The sequence below is a fragment of the Pinus tabuliformis genome, chromosome 8, assembly GCF_031772625.1.
Source record: "Pinus tabuliformis cultivar Carrire ecotype Pingquan chromosome 8, CPIR1, whole genome shotgun sequence".
NCBI classification, from domain to species: Eukaryota; Viridiplantae; Streptophyta; class Pinopsida; order Pinales; family Pinaceae; genus Pinus; species Pinus tabuliformis.
Window position 1 is genome coordinate 1903666271 of NC_142294.1, and position 12983 is coordinate 1903679253.

At 34.9% G+C, this 12983-nt stretch overlaps 1 protein-coding gene across 3 annotated transcripts in view; it reads left to right on the forward strand.

Moving 5' to 3' along the window:
* The first annotated feature begins 7384 nt into the window (after window positions 1-7384).
* Window positions 7385-12983, forward strand: part of LOC149244035 (uncharacterized) — a 46656-nt gene continuing 41057 nt past the window's right edge. The window contains exons 1-3 of one of the 3 annotated variants that reach the window (XM_089374724.1): window positions 7385-7741; window positions 7919-7969; window positions 8195-8350. The gene's annotated coding sequence lies outside the window, so the exon portion shown is untranslated. The other 2 variants (XM_089374723.1, XM_089374725.1) reach the window with 2 other exon arrangements.

Genomic DNA, 12983 nt, shown 5'->3' on the forward strand with positions numbered 1-12983 from the left:
GAAAGTTCTATTTTTTCATTCCAGCAATTATGAGTCAACAGATATCTCTTCTTAACCATGAACTCATAGGATCTCTTTCAATCAATATGATCGATATCTTAGCAAAGTTAAAGAACATTAGCAGGTAACCTCATAACCTTGGTTTATTAGCTCAAAAAAAAGCAAGAAAGGGTGGCCAAATTTGAACTTGTGCGCAAGATATGTTAAATAGTGGATCAAATCTTCAATAAAGGACGAGCAACATTTTATAAATTTAAACAAGAAGGGTTGCGAAGTAGCAAATCCCTGCTAATTGACCTTGTGCGCACTAGATACTTACAGCCAGCGGTACACTGCACAACCAACATATTCATAGTCCGGAAAGATGAGTAAAAGTCGTTCAGTCTCATACCAGCTCACATAGACCTCGATATGACCAGCTGGTGTGCTATTCAATAGTCACCAATCTCCTCATGAGCATGACAACGCTACCGTATGTGATCGAACTCCTCATGAACATGACAACGCTACCGCGTGTCATCAAACTGATGAGAAAGATCTATAGGGGCCCACAAAGACCCATGTATTTACAGAACTCAGTGGCGAAGAGGTTAAGTTTGCATGACGAGATAAGGTACGTATTTTTGTGCAGCGTGCTACCTGTAAGTTTGCCAGGCCACCGATGGCATAAGGGAATGATCAAAGGGAATGTTGCTTTTGCCATTTTATGTTTGACATTGACATTTAACAGAAGTGTAACCTGGTTTTTAAAGTATACTTATTGGCTCTTACTTTTATTCTTTTTGATCCAATTTGAGCCAAGTAATAACACCAGTATTCTTTTTGGCCCAATTTGACCCAAGGAATAACACTAGAACCCGATCAAGACTTCCTGCTTTAGTTACAGCGAGACTTTCCGCTTTAATTACAGCCCATAGAGACCACCTGCTTTAGTTCCAGGAATGCTTCTCCTCCGGAGGATGCCCACCAGTGTCATTTATTTCAGGTATAAGAGAGAATTTGTGCATGGTCTTAAGCACCCGGTTGAGCACTAGTACACTCAAATACGGGTGGGTGATACGTAGCGAAGATAGGAGCACCGGAGTGTGAACTACCTTTTTTGGCAAGCAGCAGTTTGTATCAGCAGACTTAGAAGTTGGATTGATTTCTACGTCTGGACCCCTAAGGGTAGTAGCTTATTCAGGGTGCAGAGGGATGCACACTATTGGGAGCTTATAATGCCCGCATTGAGCGACTTTTGGTTTCAACAAGTACAACCTGCCAAAAGACTTTGTGCTACTGACGAACTTAAATATGTATAGAAGCTGAAGCCGGCTGCGAGGCATAAACTATTTGATGTCATAAGGAGAAAGAGTGAAGCCCTCGTTCAGGATTCCAAATTGCTGGTCAGGGAATTCTATGGGGACAAAGATAAGATCTTAAAGCCTTTGTCCTAAATACAATTATTTTATATATAATTCTAATCGATTTCGGGTTGCCTCCTATACTTAGTAAATTCCAAGTCCCCTGATTTGTGTTTATGTTGGATATTAGCAAAATTAAATTCTGAATAAATTAGCCAGTGCAAAAGAAGACGATAAAACTCACCATTAAATTCGCAAAGCTCGGCAAGGTTTAGGATCTAAACAGATGTTCGAAAGGTTCAGACAAAGGGTTGAAATCATGGAATTTGTAAAGGCTTGAGAACATAAATTTGCACGCATACTCATAACAATGCAAAAATAGTTATTCATCCAGTGCATTAAGAGAGTTTATCGCATGATTTATTTATTGTTTAGAGCCCAGGTTCAAATGAAAATTTAAACAACTGCAACATCAAATCTGTTTCAAATTAAAACTAGTGTCAGAGTTTTCATGTAATACACCATTAATAGTTTCATGAAATATATTTACATAGTCATCATGTTCAAAGCATTTACGAATGTGAGAATTACCGTTTTCGTTTTGAAGACCTTGGTGTACACTTCGTGACATAAGTCATAGCATAGTTACATCTATTTGCCCACCAGTTTCTTGATTATACCATGTGCCCAGGAATGAGGTGGTGACTTACAAGTGTCCGAGGCAACGTCTCTCTTGGAATTCATTATTGCCAACTAGTTTCCTGATGATACCACTTGCCCAGGAATGAGGTGGTGACTTACAAGTGTTTGAGCCAACATCTCTCTTGGAATTCATTATTGCCATCCATTCCTGACAAAACATTTGAACAGATTGAGCAGGATAGCATCACCATACCTGTTACAAGGGCTTGAAGGTACCGACATGCCGAGAACAACTTGAGCATGATAGCATTACCATACTTGTTACAAGGGCTTGAAGGTACCGACATGCTGAGAAGAGTAATACTTGTTACAAGGGCTTGAAGGTACCGACATGCTGAGAAGAAATGAATGACACGTTAAGAAGAAATGAATGAGCAGGCCGAATACGTATCATTTTGCTTTTTCTGATCGGTTTGGCTCATACGCTCCCACCAAGTGCACATAATGCATTGTTTACCCCTGGTGACAAATTTAGATCGAGCAGCAGTTGTATTCTCTCCAATACCTGTAAAATAGCTTCTAGATCCGTAGACCGTTGCATACCGCCTATCATTATAAGAAGCAAAGGCAAGGGCAGGAGCCAACACTGGGGAAGCAAAGGTAGCATCTGCGCTCATTGAAGTTTATCTGGAACCACCAGCAGCATTAGTGGCAAAGCCAGAAGCCAAAGCACCTCTACTCCTATTCAATCCTATTCAATCAAGGGATGGAAGTTGGGTCTAGCTTGTTGACTTAGAGATCAAGGGAGCCAACCCTCCATCTGGTCCAGATGTATTTTCACGTATATAACAACCTCTTGATTCTTTCACGCCACAGAAATTGCGAGTTGCAAAGATCAGTTCATGCAGATAGCAACAACTTAGTTCATGCAGATAGCAACAGATAGCAGTTTGTCTTGACGGGTGGCCAAGCAATGTCAGTTCATGCATGCATATAGCCACAAATAGCCGTGTGGCTCAAGTGGCAAGTCAATATATACATTTCCAAACCAAACATTCTCAAACCCAAACCAAATATTTACTGTTAAGAGACTAATGTCAACATTACTTTCCAATAGAAAAATACGAAGGACATAAATCCTTTGATATAAAGAAATTCTATGAAGAATATAGAGCACCGCCTTGGAAAAAGGCCAAATAAGATGACTAAAAATCTTATTGGAAAATCAGTACAACTTTCTGATAGGTTGAACCACAATATTTTATAAAATATGAAATTGAAACTTTGGTTAATTGTGACCTGAACTAGTTAATTGTGACCTAAACTAATGCTACGACACCATATCGATTACTATAGTCCCATGCCATCAGACGGCAGGGAATAATAACAAAGAGTGAAAGGCACAATATCCTCAAAATCCTATCAAAATTTCATTTGTCGGCAAATGGGATTTGGTGAATGGGATGTGAAATTCTAAACATAATTTGACCATTCACATTCAAATTATCCATCCCCTCAGACATACTTAGTTGTCTTAGACACCCCATGCACAGTTTTGTCAATCGATTAATCAAAATATACTGAATTTGACAACAGACCATCTCATTATGCTTAGGATCATTGTGGAGGAATGCCGCAATGATAAATCCAATCTCTTTTGTTGCTTTGTGGACTTTAGAAAGGCTTTCGATACGGTTCCTAGAAACAACCTTTGGAACATATTAGAAGAGCTAAAGGTTCTTTTTGAGTTGAGAGCTACCGCTATAAGGTTATACGAGAATGTAATTGCCAAGTTAAAGAGCAATGAGGGGTGGTCGAAAGATATTAAGTGTAATATTGGAGTTATACAAGGTTGCCCCCTCTCCCCTACCCTATTTGGCATTTACATCGACAAGCTAGAAAGTTGTTTAGAGGAAGCAAGATGTGCTGGCACGATCTTAGCTGGGATAGTCATCATCCTTCTTCTCTACACTAACGATATTGTTCTTCTTGCAAGGTGCCCATCAAATCTTGATAAGCAACTTATACTTCTTAAGGATTTCCACTCTACCATGGGTATGATTGTTAACACTGACAAAGCAAAAGTTATGATTATCAAATCCAAGAAGGACACTTACGCCAATTTTGTGTATGACAATAGTAACTTGGAGGAAGTGTCTTCCTACAAGTACCTAGGAATTGATATTCATCACAAGCTCAACTGGAACTATAATATTGAGAAAATGATTAATGGGGGATGGAAAGCTTATTTTGGTCTTGAAAATAATTGTAAAACGACAAACCTCGTAATTTGGGATAGAAAGAAGTTCCTCTTTGAAACTTTAGTCACTCCGATTATCTTATATGGATGTGAGGTTTGGGGTTGTAGCATCTCTAGAGAATCTTAGAGAAAGATTGAGAAAATCCAGAAGCATTTTATAACGTATAACCTCAAAATTAAAAGCAACACATGCTATCCTATTCTCCTTATAGAAGTGGGTCTTTCCCCTATCGAAATATTGTTACTTCTAAGTTCAAAGAAAAAATGTGGTGTGAGAAATATTTAGGAGCTAAAAGAAAATTAAGATATTATAAGGAGGTCATCAACCCCACCCTAGAAGATCAAAAGTATCTCTCTGTTTTAACTAGCTCAAAGAAGAAAATTAATATAGCCAAGATTAGAATGAACTCTCATGAGCTCCATAGTGAAACAGGTCATTGGGAAGTTCCTAAAACACCATGGATGGAAAGGTTTTGCCATCTCTGTGAGAATACGAACATCGAAGATGAAAATCACTTTCTCTTAGAATGCCCCGCGTACAACCACATTAGATCTCAGTTTCAAAATCTTTGTTGCAATACTGACCTTTCTAGCCTTTTACGTTGTCAAAATTACAGTGAGCTCGAGAGGCTTCTCTCCAAGCTTTTTGAGCATAGGAATAAAATCTTAAATCAAACAAAATAATTCGTTTCTTTAGGTTCGATAGACTAAAGTTTGGTCTCAGTGGACGTTAACCATCATTATCATCATCATCATCATTATTGAATTTGATGACTATTTTTAGGTATAGTTTTGGTTAGTTAAAAATCTATTAAAATTAGTATAATTATTGGTAAATATTGATAAGCACAAATTCAAAATATTTATGAAAATATTTATTTTATGATACATTTTATGTGGAAATTCACTCTCATTTTATTATGGCTATTCATAAAAACTAGATATTTTGAAACTTCATCTCCATTTTATTATGAAGACTCTTAATATGTATCTCTAAATAGACTTCGTGCCAATACCACATGCCCATAAAATTATAACTCACAATGAAATTTTTGTTTTAATTAATTATTTTAATTAAATGGGGAAAATTTGTACATAACTATTTTGGAATAAATCTCAAACTTTGATTTGTGTGTACTATTAAGAATATTCTATAACTCACTTCATATGTCATTTTTAAAATTAATCAATCTAATCAAACTACAAAAATGACCTAATTATTTTGGGGATAAATTTTAACTTTTCATTTGTATATATTACTAAAAATATTCTAAAATATCATATGGAGTTTAAATCTCTACCATCCAATTAATTATCATTGATAATTAAATTAAAATTGTAAAAACCCTATTCCAAAATAAACACATAAAATGCACATCATATTTCATTTATTTAGAATTCTTTTTACAACATTATAGAAATAATGGTTTCAATTTTTTAATTAATTAATAATAAAAAATAATTATCTTATCTAAGTCGGCTTATGCGATCTATATTATGAATATTGGAAGTTTTTAGGTAAAATTCACATAAAATTTTTAGTAAACCTTTTTGGAACCATTAAATATGATTCATGTAATGACATGATAAAAAAATAGACCTTCCTATCAAATTAAATAAAAAATATATATATATATTTTCTTTCCTTTAAAATATCTTATTATTATTTATTAAATTATAATATTAAATCTTTAATTTTTATTTATTTATAATTTAAAAATCAAATTATTCTTATCCTTTTAGCTCTTCAATCAAAAATAATATGTAAAATGATTGGGCCCGCCACCCGGCCATTGATGAACAGGGAAGGAAAGGTACAAATGAATTTTGTTGTATTCTCAACCATGATGGATGGAAGGAAACTACAATTCTAAAATATAAAGAAAGACTATGTACAGAAGATTGAGCAAATCTTAGAGTATCTGGCCCTTTAATGACTACGTACAAAAGACTATTTGGCCATTCAATGATGGCGAAATGAAACGTACAATGTTTTGTATTTTTTTCTTTATATATTCAATGGCGTAAAGACCACGCAAGACGTTGCAGACCTTGCGTCGTACTCCTTCCCAGGGCTTTTAGCGTAGTGGAATTTGATGGCAAACGTGTTCCTTGCACACTTGCGGTACGGGGAATTTGATGGGTAGTTTTTTATCATTAGATTTTTATATATCATTTTTTAGGCAGTAATCTTTTTTTGTATTAATGTAATAATTATTTAGTTTTCATATAAATCTGAAGTCTTTTCTATTAGCAAAAATAAAATATCTAATTCTCCTCTTTTTAATCTGCTTTCTTTTTTCATCTATACAAATTTATTCATCACTTAATTGCTAAGGTTCTTTCATCATTCTTTCTCATCAATAACCGCAAACATAGTTCTAACATGGTTCCCTGGCTTCTTAGTATAAAACTTTTATAACATTAATAACCACAAACATAGTTTTAACCTGGTTCCCTTGATTCCTATGCTAAAACTTTTATAGCATTCAATTTTACCAAGCATATAATGTTTTCCATTATCTTGTCCATGTTACCACCCAGTGCATTTTTCTCAAATCTAAAAAAAAAATTAAAATGTTTTAATTCTTAATTAAATAAAGAAACACAAAATTATAAGACAAAATCTGACATAGACACTACACAACCTTAAATCTGGGATAGTGACAACAAGTTCACTATTAAACTATTTATTTAAATAAAAGTTAATACTAATGAATGTTTATAAACCTCACTTGAAGCTATTAAAATCTACGACCAATAACTTAAATATTTGGTTATCATGTTTATGTGGTTTTAAATTTTTCATAATTGTAATTATTTTATTCTCTTTTCAAACATATAGCAAATCAAATTTTAAATTTAAATCATATAATTTTTATTAAATATAATCCAAATTCCATTTAACCATCCAAATTTAAATTTAAATTAAATAATTCTTTATTAAATATAATCAAAATTTCATTCCAACAATCATCATTCTCTTGCTTTCTTTCTTTAACATAATCGATAAAATTTTCATCATCGTCAAATTTGATATATTATTTAGTTTTCAAATTTCCAGCGCTATAACCATCCACCTTCCTCATCTGTGATTGCCTTTATATTCATTATAATCTGTACAAAATAATTAATAAAATTGTCAAAAGAACCGTCAAATTTGATGTAATATTTGGTCTTCAGTTTCCAGCCGTACTACCAGCCACCGCTTTCCTGAATGTTTCCAACCCTCCAGCCACCACTTTCCTGAATGTTTCCAACCCTACTGCCAGCCACTTTCCTCCTTCGTCTGCGCAGCTGTGCTTTGCTTTATATTCATTGTAGCTTCTATCAAATAGGTGCAGCAAGATCTTTACAAACCCCAGGAGCTGAGCTTGTCTTCTCCGTCCCCCACCTGCTCTCATTTAATTCGTTTGGTCAGCTGTGCTTTGCTTTATATTCATTGTAGCTTCTATCAAATAGGTGCAGCAAGAGCTTTACAAACCCCACGAGCTGAGTTTGTATTCTTCGTCCGCTCTTTCGTCCTCCACCTGCTCTCATTTACTGTGGTTTATAATTCTAGGGCCTTCTAAGCATATTGATTTAATATATATATATACTTATTTGTGCATTTTGTGGGTTTGCTGAAAACTGTGAACCCATACACATCTTCTGTTGTGGTTTACCTTCTTAGCGCTGTGTAGACCCTCTTTTGTGCGTCTAGAGCTTTCGTTCTGTAAACAAGGTATGCCCTTTTCGAAATCAGAAACTCATATTTCCTTTTTTGGATCATGTTATTGTTTGCCATCTCTGGATCTCCATGGATTTCTTGTTTTGCTGATTGTAAGTTTTATTTCTGCCCATAGAGATCAGATTGTAACCTTCGTTTTTACCAGTCAGATTCCCCTGTTTTCGGTGATTCGATTTTTGACCTTTGTTTCCATTTGGCAACCCTCTCTTTTGATTTCAGTAGCGTGGCCTCCAGCGCACCTGCAAACTCCTGGACGAACGGTTCTGCAAGTTTTCAGTCGATTGCATATTCGAAATACGTTGGTTGGAATCCGTGCAATTTCCTGCGATTCCCCGGCAACAGAGCCGTCGGCAGGACCTGAAACAGCGGCGATCTGTAAGTTCACAATTTGTGTGTGATAGAACATCTCGTTTTCTCGCATATCCTTTGTATTAATTGGTGGGTCATACCAAAGAGCCTTGCATATGGGATCTGTGTCATTTGGCACACAATTATCTTAATTCTTTTGCTTCATTCCAATTAATTTCAGACATTTTTAATGATGCCATGGAGTATTTATTTATATTGGGTTTTCTCAGTTCTACTTACAATATCAGGTACTGTCTTTTATGTTTTTCCCATTTTGTTTTTGTTGTTGTGGTCGTTCTCCAACCAATAACCACATACTCTATTAAGCTAACAATAGAGTTTTGTAGGTTTGATTAACAAACAGTCAGACATTTGTAGGGTTTGTAGACATTGAAGTAGTTACCAATTCACAATGGATCGGTTAGCTGTTTTTCATTCAAAAGAGTGGTCATTTTTTTAATATAACAACGCAAATATCCATTTGTACAGTTCGGTCATGGATGATGGTACCAAGCTTAGAAGCAAATTAAAATTAAGCTGCAAAAATAATAGAAATATTAAACTGTAATTCAAAACATAAGTTGAACCCATAACAGATCTGATTATTGGAGCATATCCTCTGACATATATCTGAATCTGCGCATGCCAAACAAACTATTTTATAAAGTATAGGTTGAACCAATAACATATTTGATCATTGAAACATATCGTCTCAACAGATATATGAATGTGGGCGCGTAGGATAAATTAATTTACAGAGTCTGCCTTCTCGTGCCGCATCCTGCCCATTTTTATTGGACATATATTAATATGAAGCAAATCCTGTTATCCAATGAATATTAATGACACTGGTCTTCTCAAATAGAATCCTTTAAAACCATTTTATATATGCCTCTGTACTAATGACACGTTGTACATGTAAAAAGGATACGTCCACTTGTGTCGTGAGATAGGGTCCTTCAAAGCCATATTCCTCTGGAGGAATGACATATTGTAATGCGTAGAGGTAAATTAGGCGCTGATTCGTTGAGGGCGAGCAAGTTCTCAACGAATCAAGTTACTGAGACAAATAAAAGTTGTGTAGCAATATTGATCACGGTCGTTATAACATTTGGAATTTAATTAAAAATTACATGTGAAGTTGCAAATTGAAAATTTAATGGTTTTTTTTCAAATACTTTGACTCTGAAATATGCTAAAAGTTTCGATCCTGATTGCCTTTATCCTACAGAATAGAATAATTTGTACATCAAGTGTCTTAGGAATAACTATATTTTATTTTATCCTACAGAATAGAATGAAATATATTTTATTTATTTTTTCATAAATATTTTATTATTCATAAGGGTGAATTCATCTATGTATTTTATTTATTTTTAGATAAATCTTTTATTAATTACTATTTGATGGATAGAGTTTGTAAAAGAGTTTTGGTTATAAACAAATAGATGAGAGTAAATTCATATATATAATTGAAAATGTTTTTATTAATAAAATTTGTAAAAAAAATTGGATCATAAAACAATTACATAGTTTTAATATATGGTTTTTGTTGAGTTTTGGTTATAAATAAATAGATGAGAGTAAATTCATATATATAAAATTGAAAATATTTTTATTAATAAAATTTGTAAAAAAAATTGGATCATAAAACAATTACATAGTTTTAATATATGGTTTTTGTTTTATTATTGTGTCATAATTTTTTTTCGTATTTATAAAAGTTATACAAATATTACAATTGTAATGTTCTTTTCAAACTATTAAGATATATTATGTAATGCACTCCACCCACATCTACTCAAGTAACCGACTAACCGGGGTAAACATGCGACGAGAGGCTCCTACGGTTGGATTTGACCTTCTATGTGACCTCAAGGAAAAGGAATTGACGGAAACCTAAAACATAGACCTTCAACATCCATTACGGGACCCTTAAGAACCATGCCAACACTTAAGGCACCTTGCCCTTGGGTCCCAGTGAAATTTTTGATCAGTTGTCTCCTAGTCGCTCTCATGCTATAGGCATGCCAATGTCCAAGGACCTCTCCATGCTCTTACAGGCTTGCTAGCCAACATCTAGAGACCAATTTGTCTAGTTGAGTGCTTGCCTAGAATTTAGTGTTAAGTTTAGATCAATAATATAACAAGGAAACTATGATGCAAATGTAAATACTTGAACAATCCCTTAACTAGACCGCTACTAGCATTGCCAAAAATTTCATCAAACACATCAAAAATATGTAATCTACAGGTGTGAACAACATAATTAAGCATAGGGATCTCATACTTATCTGAGAATCGTTAAGGACCATTGTTCCCTCGTATCATTTGTTGCACTATCATCCATTAGGACATAGATACATTGTTCTTCCAATTACAAGTAAAAACATGATGAGAGACATACATAGACTATGTCATCAAATATATAACCAACACAATAGCAATAGAAATACCAACGAAATGGAAATCATATGATCCACATATAAACCAGTATAATACTCATAGAAATACAAGTAGAAATAACCTTCCGTTAATGATGCAAAATCCAAACCCGAGATGGGACTTCCACATTCCACTCGACCATAGAATGGTCATTCACCCCCATGCCATATTCCAAGCATGAATGTGGGATTCAAACAAAAATAACCAACGAGGGCATATCGAGGCTAAACCACCTCACCCTCATCAATAGAAATCATGCTTTACTGTAATCCATTCCGGATCACTAGGCCAACATAATAAACATGTCATAATAGCTTTACCATGATCTCCACCCGATCACTAGGCCAAAAAATCATGGATGCCACAAGATTTCTCCACCTACACCTTGAGGAATTTTCCTATCTCTTAGTCTCTTAGGCTTTACTGCAATCCAAACCTGGATCACTAAGCCTTAAAATGAGATCCACTCTAGGATTTACTGCATATCCCAAACCCATAATTATTAGGCCCAACGGAGAGAAACCCACCTCTAGGATTTACAATATATCTCGCCATTCACCGACAAGGATTCCTAGGCCATCTAAGGAAACACAAAATATGTCTTTACTGCAACCCACATTTTTGTTCAGAAGTTACTAGGCCATGTGTTCTATCATTTTGGAGATCCACCTCACTCAGCTTCGAATCCATTCGGCACTCTAGCTCAACCAAAACATTAGAACCCCATCACAACATGGCTATTTGGAAATGGCAAGGCTAGGATGAAAATACTCTCACACTTGGAAAAACCTACGCCATAATAACAAAAGCACCACGTGCAATACCATGCATGAAAAATATAGTAAGGAAAATACACATGAAAATCGATACTTAAAATAATCTTACTTAAAATAATCTTGTTTTAGATTTTTGAATCTGCCTTTCCCTGCTCGATCCTTACTTCCTCTTGCCGCCTTTGCGTTTCTTGATCCAATGCCAAAATGCTCCAAGAAAACTTTAAGTGTCCAAGAGAGAGAGAGAAAAATGCAAAACTAAACTAACAAAGGGTTACCAATGGATCTTCAAAAGCTTTTTTAGTAATGAGGCCTCTATTTTCTTTATTTTCCATTATTTTCCTTTATTTTTGTCGTGACATGCAACTTGTGACCTTTCGCCTTACTTTTCTCTTAATTTCCATTATTTTCATAAATAATTGTACCAAAAATACCATTTTGTCTTCCAAAGTCTTAGCCATTTCATTTTCCAATTTCCGTAGCCGTAATAAACTAATGAACACCCACACTAGGATGTCTTGCCCAACATTCAACTTGGAATAAGTGTCCCATTAACTGTGGTTATTTTGCCTTTATTAAATTTTATTACATGGAATTTTTACCAAGGTTTTTACAGAACCCTCCCCTTTGGGGGACATCGTCTTTAGTGTTAAACCACACCTATACCTCACCAAAACCGCTGAAAAGAAAACATATTGCCCATGGAGCTTTATAACATAGCTCGATGCAGTATTTACAATGACCACCCTGCTGAAAAGCAAACCAACATGACAACATAATGACATGAAACTCATACTTCTTATTGGAGCTTTATAACATAGCTCACAACGATATTTATATCCATACACATACATACATATACTAAAATCACCAAACATACAATACTAAAACACCATGCCAAAAGTACTTTGCCTCGACTGACAAACAAGTAATGATACATAGCCCGCATCTAATCATCCATGTGCCATGTAGCTTCATTGAGCCCAACGTTCTTCCACTGCACTTTAAATTTCTCGATTGCTTGGTTACGAAGCATGAACACCTATTTTTGCAATATACACTAAGGCTTTTGCTGGAATTTTCCATTTGGTTCCACCTGCCATACAGACCAGCCAATCACATGATCAACATCTTTAACATACTTCTTAAGTAATGACACATGGAAAAAATCATGGACTTTCACTATAGGAGGCAATGGAAGTCAATGGAAATTGGCCCAATCCTCTCAACAATACTGAAGGGTCCACAAAATCGTGGTGTCATCTTGGCACATGATCGAATCTATAAGGAGCTCTTTTTCAGTTTGATGTGCAAGTACATCTGTTCGCCAACTTAGAACTCCTTGAACAAGATGTTCTGATTTGCATATCTATTTTGCCTATTCTGTGCTACCTTTATATTCTTCTTGATCACTTGCATTTCCTTTTCCATGTCTACCAACA